This window comes from Bombina bombina, chromosome 6 (genome assembly GCF_027579735.1).
Source record: "Bombina bombina isolate aBomBom1 chromosome 6, aBomBom1.pri, whole genome shotgun sequence".
Taxonomy (NCBI): Eukaryota; Metazoa; Chordata; class Amphibia; order Anura; family Bombinatoridae; genus Bombina; species Bombina bombina.
This window is the reverse complement of record NC_069504.1, coordinates 965,263,286-965,274,175: the sequence shown is the minus strand read 5'-3', so window position 1 is coordinate 965,274,175 and position 10,890 is coordinate 965,263,286.

The following is a 10,890-nucleotide window of genomic DNA, read 5'->3' as shown; positions in this document are numbered from 1 at the left end:
GCAGCTCACTCGGTCCCAACAACAGCCTTGGAGAGGAGTAGAAAGAGCGTAGCACCAGTGGCTTACATGTTTCGGCTAAATGCCGTAATCATAGCCTAAGGTGCTATGTCTCTAAGGTAGTTAAGACAGGTAGAAAACAATCTGATTGGCTAAAACACTGAAAGTGTAATTAAAAGAAACGCCCAATCTAGCACATCCTGATTATACAATTGAATTAACCCTATGTATGTCTTACCTATATGATTTACAAAATACAAAGTATATGACAGCAAGTATATATTTAGGAATATAATCGTGATGGAAAATGACACAATAGCAACTAGGAGAATGGCACATTGATGAAATATGGCTAAAAAGAAAGAACCTATATTTCAGTTAATGGCAAGCTGGAATATACAGCTTACAATAGCTTCGATAAATATATTAACTGAATAGGTATAGTGAGTTGGTATAAATACCAACTCACTAAAAAATACAAAAAATACAAAAAATACAAAAATGGTCCATGCCACAGACATAGTACCTATAGTTAATATATCAGTTATCTGTTACATGTGATGTTCAGAAAAGTCAAAGCAAAAATACACATGGATGTATGTGAATATATGAATATAGAATATGGACAAAAGGGGGTAAAAGGGAGCAAGTTACAGGTCACTAACACTATATAAAAGTATGTATGATATAAACAACAGGAATATGTCAGTATCATGCAAGGACCACTCATAAATACCCCCTCAGTCTATAGCTATGTTAATGATGTGTAGTATGTAAATATGTAGATTTGTAGATATGTAAATATGTGTTTATTCACTCCCAAAAATTGATCAAATCAAATTTGGAGTTCAGACCCTGAGGGAGTCTGGTTTTTAATTGAAAGATCCAATAGGTTTCACGTTTAGCTAAAACTTTGTCTATATCACCCCCCCCTATTAGGGACTTTGGCTTGTTCAATAGCTGTCCATCTGAAGGAGTCTAGGCTACAATTGTGTTTGGTGGCAAAATGTTGCACTAGGGCAGTTGTGGCCTTACCCCTTGTTAGGGAGGAGATATGTTCTCTTATTCTTGAGTTGACGTCCCTAGATGTGAGACCAACATATTGAACATTGCAGAGAATGCAAGTGACAAGGTATATGACATAGGTACTGGTACAGTTTAAACAGGATTTGATGGAATAGGTAGTCCCTGTTACTGTAGATTTAAATTCACTCGTGGTTTGTACATAGTCACATGGTCTACACTTTTTGTGTCCACATTTATACATGCCCTGATGTCTCAACCAAGAGCTAGTATGTTGTGTAGTGGGCCTAAGTTGTGTAGGAGAGAGTATAGAAGCTAGAGTGGCGCACTTCTTATAAGAGCATCTAATACCATTTTTTACTACATCAGTTAACTTGTCATCTGCAATTAGTAGGGGAAAGTGTTTTTTGATTATATTGCAAACTTCATGGTATTGAGCACTATATTCAGTAACAAAATGTACACCTTGAAAGTTACTATTAGTGTTCTTACATCTATCAAGTAGCATAGACTGTCTGGGGATAAGGTCCACCTGTTGTCTTGCCTGTTTAATATGTCTTTTGGAGTATTGTCTAGATCTAAGTCTATTTTATAGAAATACATAGATGACCTGTAGGGATTACCATCTCCATAGATGCAATTGATTTCCCAATAACCAAGGTATTTTACCAGCATTTGAGCCCAGGTCTCTAACTCCTCTTCTGCTGCCGGACCGGGTGAATACGCTGACTTTCGCACACACCCCCCTTTCTCCTACGTCACGCGGTGACGCGTATCGAGCTGCAGACCGGGTTTTGCAAGAGGCGGAAGGAAGAGAAGTCGGCAGACACGCTGCCATCGGATGTTGTTCCGTTGTTACAAGGACTTTCTCACTTCGGTGCTACAGGTACACCTCTCTACTTTGGCTCACTATACAATTGTTTGGGGGTGTTTGTGTTACATTAAGTCCCGGTGCCAGGCTTGGCTTACTATACTACACACGGACTTTAGAGACAACCATTTCCTTCCTTGCTTACATTGAGTCTGAAGACTCGCCAGAAACACAGGCCCACAAGCTCCATACGGAGCTTGTTAAATGGGCCCCATGGTATATATGTCTGTCAGCACCTGTCAGTGCAGGGTCCACAGTTCAGGAAGAACAATAATACCTTGCATATAAGGAGTTGGGGTCTCGTCCCTCCACGCCAAAGAACCATCCGATGCAGCAACTTCACCTAGTTAAAATAATTACAAAATTAGCTGTAAAATAAATCCTAACCTAAGTTACAAATACACCTAACACTACACTATCAATAAATTAATTAAATAAATGAACTACAATTATCTAACCTAAAATACAATGAAATAAACTAAACTATATTACAAAAAAGAACAAACACTAAATTACAAAAAATAAAAAAATATTACAAGAATTTTAATCTAATTACACCTAATCTAAGCCCCCTAATAAAATAAAAAGCCCCCAAAATAATAAAATTCCCTATCCTAAACTAAATTACAAAGTAATCAGCTCTATTACCAGCCCTTAAAAGGGCTTTTTGCGGGGCATTGCCCCAAAGTAATCAGCTCTTTTACCTGTAAAAAAAACAAATACAATAACCCCCCCAACATTACAACCCACACACCCCTACTCTAAAACCCACCCGATCCCCCCTTAAAAAAAACCTAACACTACCCCATTGAAGCTCACCCTACCCTGAGCTGCCTTCAGCCAGTCGGGCACCGATGGGGCAGAAGAGGACATCCGGACCGGCACAAGTCTTCATCCGATCCTGCCAGAAGTCTTCATCTGATCGGGGCAGAAGAGGTCCTCCATCCAGCAGAAGTCTTCATCCAAGCGGCATCTTCTATCTTCAATCAATCGGAGCGGGTCTATCTTCTATCCAGCCGACGCGGAGCCATCCTCTTCTTCCGATGTCCTAACGAAGAATGACGGTTCCTTTAAATGACATCATCCAAGATGGCGTCCCTCGAATTCTGATTGGCTGATAGGATTCTATCAGCCAATCGGAATTAAGGTAGGAAAAAATCCGATTGGTTGATTTAATCAGCCAATCGGATTGAGGTTCAATCTGATTGGATCAGCCAATAAAATGTGAGGTCAATTCTATTGGCTGATCCAAGCAGCCAATCGGATTGAACTTCAATCCGATTAGCTGATTAAATCAACCAATCGGAATTTTCCTACCTTAATTCCGATTGGCTGATAGAATTCTATAAGCCAATCGGAATTCGAGGGACGCCATCTTGGATGACTTCATTTAAAGGAACCGTCATTCTTCGTTAGGACATCGGAAGAAGAGGATGGCCCGGATGTCCTCTTCTTCCCCATCGGTGCCCGGCTGGCTGAAGACAGCTCAAGGTAGGGTGATCTTCAATGGGGTAGTGTTAGGTTTTTTTAAGGGGGGATCGGGTGGGTTTTAGAGTAGGGGTGTATGGGTGGTGGGTTGTAATGTTGGGGGGTATTGTATTTGTTTTTTTTACAGGTAAAAGAGCTGATTACTTTGGGGCAATGCCCCGCAAAAAGCCCTTTTAAGGGCTGGTAAAAGAGCTGATTACTTTGTAATTTAGTTTAGGAAAGGGAATTTTATTATTTTGGGGGGCTTTTTTATTTTAGGTGTAATTAAATTAAAATTCTTGTAATATTTTTTTTATTTTTTGTAATTTAGTGTTTGTTTTTTTTGTAATATAGTTTAGTTTATTTAATTGAATTTTATTTTAGATAATTGTAGTTAATTTAGTTAATTAATTTATTGATAGTGTATTGTTAGTTGTATTTGTAACTTAGGTTAGGATTTATTTTACAGCTAATTTTGAAATTATTTTAACTAGGTAGCTATTAAATAGTTATTAACTATTTAATAGCTATTGTACCTAGATTAAATAAATACAAAGTTGCCTGTAAAATATATATAAATCCTAAAATAGCTACAATGTAATTATTAGTTATATTGTAGCTATCTTATGGTTTATTTTATAGGTAAGTATTTATTTTTAAATAGGAATAATTTATTTAATTATAGTAATTTTATTTAGATTGATTAAAAATAGATTTAAGTTAGGGGGATGTTAGGGTTAGACTTAGGTTTAGGGGTTAATACATTTATTATAGTGGCGGCGATGTCCGGTCGGCAGATTAGGGGTTAATAATTGTAGTTAGGTGGCGGCGATATTGGGGGCAGCAGATTAGGGGTTCATAAGTATAATGTAGGTGGCTGCGGTTTACGGAGCGGCAGATTAGGAGTTAATAATATTATTCAGGTGTCGGCGATTTCGGGGGGCAGATTAAGGGTTAATAAGTGTAAGGTTAGGGGTGTTTAGACTCGGGGTTCATGTTAGGGTGTTAGGTGTAGACTTAGAAAGTGTTTCTCCAAAGGAAACAATGGGGCTGCGTTAAGAGCTGAACGCTGCTTTTTTGCAGGTGTTAGGCTTTTTTTCTGCCAGCTCAGCCCCATTGTATCCTATGGGGAAATCGTGCACAAGCACGTTTTTCCAGCTTACCGCTACCGTAAGCAACGCTGGTATTACAGGTAGAATGGAGCTAAATTTTGCTCAATGCTCACTTTTCTGAGGCTAACGCAGCCATTCAGAAAACTTGTAATACCAGCGTTGTTTAAAGTGAGCGCTGGAAAAAAAAGGAGCGTTAGCTCCGCAAGTTTTTACGGACAAAACTTTTAATCTAGCCGTTAGAATGTAAGCGTTAAAATCTTAGGTGTATGCTTATATAACCAGGTGTGTTGTAATTTGTTTTTTATCACATGATTAAGGTGCATTGGCCCCGAAACGTCTTGTTTTTTCTGCTCCTGATATGGAATAAATTTTGTATACATACAATATCTTAAAACTTGAAAATCCTTTTTAATCAATTCTAATATTTTACAATAAATATGCATAACTACCTTTCAGGTTGAACACACTTGGTCTAATGTGGTGTCAGGTTAGCATGCGAGCGATAGCTGTTAGTTATTTTTTTTAAAGAGTGCTCCATTGATGTTTATTGGGAGAAGAAGTTAACACGGTTGCAATATCCGAAGTCCTGAAGTTAGAGTGCATTGTCTTTCGGCTCTTGAGTTAACATTTTAATTTCAACTTGTAATACAAGCACTAACCCACCCACGTTAAAAGTTTACCTTGAGCGCAGTTAGAATTCAACGCAAAATATTTTTCGTGATACGTGATTTGGCCTAAAGGTTTTTACATTTTTATAGCATTTTTTTACATTTTGAATTTGAGTTTCCAAATCCCTATAGTGCTGCTGCTGACGAAGCTTATGATGTTGTATGTGATGTGATATTAGAACATAACACAGGGTGTGCACATTTTCAAAGTACAGAATTTCATTGCTATTGAGCATTTGAGCAAATTTATCATAGATTTTAAGTTTCTGTAAGTTTGATAAATAACTTAAAAGCTTAGTGATTTTTTTTTGTTTTTAGGGGATTTAACTTAATTTTTTTAAACAAAAAAAAAACAGGTAAGTTGCAAAAATTCCTTAAAAATGTATCTAATATAAGATAGATCACTTTCAACCCTTATTCTTTTAGAGGAAGCTGGGTGGTCAGTAATATTCCCCTGTGAACTCCTTTAAACCAACTGAACAAATAATAGTAAGTGAATGAGTTTGCATGTGTACTTTATAGATTACTACTATTTTACACCCTCAAGCAGTTTCAAACCTATGAATGAGGTCAAGTGAGTCTGAGCAGCTTTTCCTGTTAATGCTTCTCTGTACTGTATCTCATCAGGGGTCAAAACGAAATGAGCTACAAACACATTGAGAAATTGCAGTGAGTTTGCTGAATCATCTGCAAAGATCCAGCAACAGATTGAAATGTCAGGTCTGTTCACTGAGGTAGTGTTTGAAGACATTTATAAAATGACTCGCTTGGTTTACCTTTACCCAGCTCAGACAAGCCTGCTGGCTTTAGGGGAATGAGAGCTTTTTTATTCTGAAGCTCCAGTATAAGTGTGTGAGCTTTTTTGTGTATGTGTGTGTCTGTGTGTGTGTGCACATGTGTTTGTGTATCTCTACAAAAGTAATTCATATATGCACATGCATGTTTATGTATGGGTGTATGTATCTCGAGAAAAGTACTGAATGTGTTTGGCTATCTTTAAAATGAATTCGGATTTAGAATTCTACGGTGTGTGTGTGTCTATGCATGAGAATGCATATATATACATATAATATAAATACATAAGTACACATGTGTATATATATATATATATATATATACACACACACAGATATATATATATATATATATATATATATATATATATATATATATATATATATATATATAGATATATATATAGATATGTGTATATATATTTATCTTTTATCTTATATCTGTTTCTATGTATGAATGAGCAAATACACGGGCATCTTTACCAAAGGAATTTCGATTTACGATTCTTCTGTATCTGAATACAACAAAAACAGGAGGCACTTGAAATGCTTTCTTCTGAAAAAGAACCAGCATGTTTTGAAACTAAGCAACCATTGTTATTATCAACAAAGAGTTTGATATTGTTCCATATAATTTGAGGGTCACAATAACCTTCATTGCTTTTGGATAAAGAGCCTTACTAGCTTGTATTGTATAATACATTTCAGTATTATTTATATAAGCAGTTAAGTGCAAGTGCCGTTTAGAGTAGTTACAAACATTATCTGTGAATTAAAATAATTGTATTCATTGTAAAGCCTAACATATGGGAAACTGTTATTCACTAGATTGTAAAACAACATCAATCTAATTAACAGTAGAAGAAATAGGGTTTGATACTCAATTAAGAACAGGAACCATGCAAAATATTGAGGGGGGAGTTTGACCATTATATTGTGATGTGTCTCCCTTCACATCCAGAACACAGAATAGCTAAACAGCAATCAAGGTAAAACTTGCCTTTCTAAAATTCTGTAAAGGACCTCACAGTGACTTCTTAAACTCCCAAGAGGGAAGAGCTTTAGATAATCTCATTCATAGAATTAGATTTATTAACTCTCAGGAGGACACTGCCATCATATATCATTGCACACTTTGCCTCATTTGCAATTTCGCCCCCTGCCCCTGCTCGTCAGCAGCCAATCACGCACAAGCAGGGGCTGTCAATCTTCCCAGCAGGAGAAACCCAGAGGATTGAAAAATGAAACTTTATATAGGGTATAAGTTAAGAAGCAGCAGTCCGAAAGTGCTCTGAAACTACATTTGTAGCTTATTAAATGGAACCCATAGTCTCAGGTGTGTGGTGCTGGGCAGGGGATGTGCATTGTTACCTTTATTTTGTTCCCTACAAAAAACAGCTGTTACCTTAATTACCAAAGGAAATGCAGAAAAACCTAACATTGAATCAATGATAATTAATGCTTTAAAAAAAAAAAATACATATATTACTACCAAAAGAAAAACAACAGGCAAAGGGCTCATTTCATAGACACTCGTTAGGTTGTCGATGGACCTTGTAAAGGTGAGATCAAGCTTGAAACTCACTGAACCTCGCTCTATTTATTTTTTCAAACAAATCATTAGTGGATGTTCTCACCATTAACATCTGTAATTGCTCAAAGCACAACATCATATACATGAAACAAGAACCTATTGTTAAGTGGTTAAATCAATTTAAACCTTAATAATTTTAGAAACAAACTCGAAACACAGTTAATGTAAATGTCCAGAACTGTAAAATTTTAGCCTATTTGTTTTGCTATAGAAAATTAGTGCAGGGGGATAGAACTAGAGGTATCTTAAAAATAACAAGGCAGACTGTGGGCATTATGGGGGGGATTTGGGGGATTTTTACCATATCACTTGACCAAGAAAGTGAAATTCAAAAATACTTTTTTGCTCTTGTGAAGAATCTTAGAGTGCACTCATGTCTCACTATTTCTAATCTATTTCAAAGTTCTCAGTGTTCACTATTCACTTCTATATTGAGGAAGTTGGTATCCAACCTTGGACCTTCTTCAACTCTTTTTTATGCATATTAAATGTTCTCTGAGGCATTTATATTAAAGGGACAGGCAACACCAAAATTGTTATTGTTTAAAAAGATAGACAATGCCTTTACTACCCATTCCCCAGCTTTGCACAACCAACATTGCTATATTAATATACTTTTTTTTAACATTTAAACCTCTAAATGACTGAATGTTTCTAAGCCACTGCAGAGAGCCTCTTATAACATGCTTTTTTATTGGCTTTTCACAACAGGAGACTGCTAGTTTATGTGGGCCATATATGGGTACATATATTTCTCAATTATAAAGTGTCCGATAGTCTACATTATAAATCATGTAATATATATATATACATATATATATATATATATATATATATATATACAGTACATATTTATACATATTTATAAACACCGATGAAATTCATTTTTTAAAAGAGCATCAGGCTATGCTATGAATATATCTAATTTCAAATACTACCATTTGTGTCTGCCCAGAAGCAAAGAAGTATGAACATAGTCCTGAAATTTTTATTTTGAAAGTTAAATTTGCCATGTAAAAAAATGCCAAGATGACCGTAAAGTGTTCTATATTTTCTCTTTTGCTTGCTAAGCATTCATTCTAAAGGGGTCTCTTGGGAATGCTAGAGGAGTTTCATAATTTAGTAGGATTATGAGATTCTCCTAGTTATAGCTTAATTTTCCTTTCCAGTAAGTAAACAGAAAAACTGATTAATAACTTTTAGAATGCTGAATGTACACTAGAAAGGAAACATATTTATTTATACTTCTCTTCTGTTTGGAATTGCTACGTGGTGACTTGGGAATGCAACAAAATCATTCTTCCTCCTTATTAAATGAGCAAAGAGTGACTAGTTTGTAAAATTAAACATTTCTTAAAGCTAAGTGTATCAAAATGAAAACAGTATATAGAGGATGTTTTGATACTGTTAATTGGACAATCAAAATGTGTATGCTCTAGCAGTCACTAAAGTGGAAATTATTACAAGACAAAATTCAGTTTCTTGAAAACTAATTGGAATTTGTCTGCTCTCAGTGTATGGGGTATTTAAAATTATACATCTGTCAGTTTACCTGAGTCTAACATATTTGAATAGTATATTCCTTTTTGCAAAGAAATAAATAAGAAAGGATATCCATACATATTGTGAATAAAAGCTTTATTCTGACAACTTGTGAGGTTGCCAAGGGATTGTTTTGTAAGGTTGAGAACAGGTAATAAAATCCACTGATCTATCTATCTATCTGGTACTTATAGAGCGCAAACTAATCACCCTTGAGGGTTTCAAGGCGCTAAGGGAAAGCAGATAGGAGGAGGGGGGAGGGGATGGGTGTTCAGTCGAAGAGCCAGGTTTTGAGGTGGATTGTCTGAGGTGCAGCGGGAGGGTGTTCCATGTCTTTGGTGCTATGTGGGATAAGGATCTTCCGCCTGCTGTGGATTTGCTGATGCAGGGGATGACTGCGAGTGCTTGGTTGGCCGATCGGAGTTGTCTGGCGGGGACGTAGAAATGTATGCAGTGGTTGATGGATCCGGATCCGATGTTGTGTAGGACCTTGAACGCATGGGTAAGGAGCTTAAAGGTGATTCTTTTGTTGATGGGGAGCCAGTGAAGGTTCCTTAGGTGTTCAGTGATGTGGCATTGGAGAAGGATGTTGAGGATGAGTCTGGCTGAGGCGTTCTGGATATGTTGGAGTCTCTTTTGGATTTTAATGGTGGAGTCGGCGTAGAGTGTGTTGCTGTAGTCCAACCAGCTGCTGACAAGGGTGTAAGTGACTGTTTTCCTAGTTTTGGCAGGTATCCACTTGAAGATTTTTAATAGCAGGTGGAGGATGTGGAAGCATGTTGAGGTGATGGCATTGATTTGTCAGTTCATGGAGAGTGAGGAGTCCAAGATGAAGCCTAGATTTTGTGCATGGTTGGTTGGGGTTGGAGGGTGACCGAGGGCTGTGGGCCACCAGGAGTCATCCCATGCGGATTTATTGGGTCCGAGGAGGAGGACTTCAGTTTCGTCTGTGTTCAGTTTGAGCCGGTTGTCATTCATCCAGGCGGTGACTGCTGTCAGGCCTTCGTGGATGCTCTTTTTGGTGGTGGTTTGGATCTTGGGTGACTGAGATGTTTAACTGGGTGTCGTCAGCGTAGGAGACGATGTTGAGGTCATGTTGTCGGATGATGGATGCGAGAGGGGCCATGTAGATGTTGAAGAGGGTGGGGCTCAGCAAAGAGCCTTGCGGTACACCACAGTTGACTAATGTGGGTTTGGAGGAGAATGGCGGGAGTCTGACTTTCTGGGTCCTGCCCATGAGGAAGGTTATCCATTCCAGGGCTTTGCTGCGGATTCCGGCATCGTGTATGCAGGTGTGGAGGGTGTTGTGCTCGACAGTGTCAAAGGCTGCTGAGAGGTCTAGGAGAATGAGGGCGGCGGTTTCTCCTCGGTCGAGCATGGCTCGGATGTTGTCTGTGGTGGTGAGGAGGGCGGTCTCGGCAGTGTGGTTGCTTCTGAAACCGGATTGGGAGTGGTCCAGGGTGTGGTTGGCCTCAATGTGATCTATGAGTTGCGAGTTTATGGACTTCTATATGACTTTGGCCAGAAAGGGGAGTAGAGAGATGGGGCAGTAGTTATTCGGGTCTGCGGGGTCTGTCGAGGGTTTCTTCAGCAGAGATTTCAGTTCCACATGCTTCCAGACATCTGGGAAGGTGGCAGTTTTGATGGAGCAGTAGATAGTGCGGCAGAGTTCAGGGGCGATAGTTTCACTTGCTTGGTTGAATATGTGATGGGGGCATGGGTCCGAGGGTGCACTGGAGTGGATGGATTTCATAATTCTGACGGTGTCCTCTGTGGTGAGGGGGCTCTAGATAGTCTCTGTGTGGTATGGGGGGTGAATTTG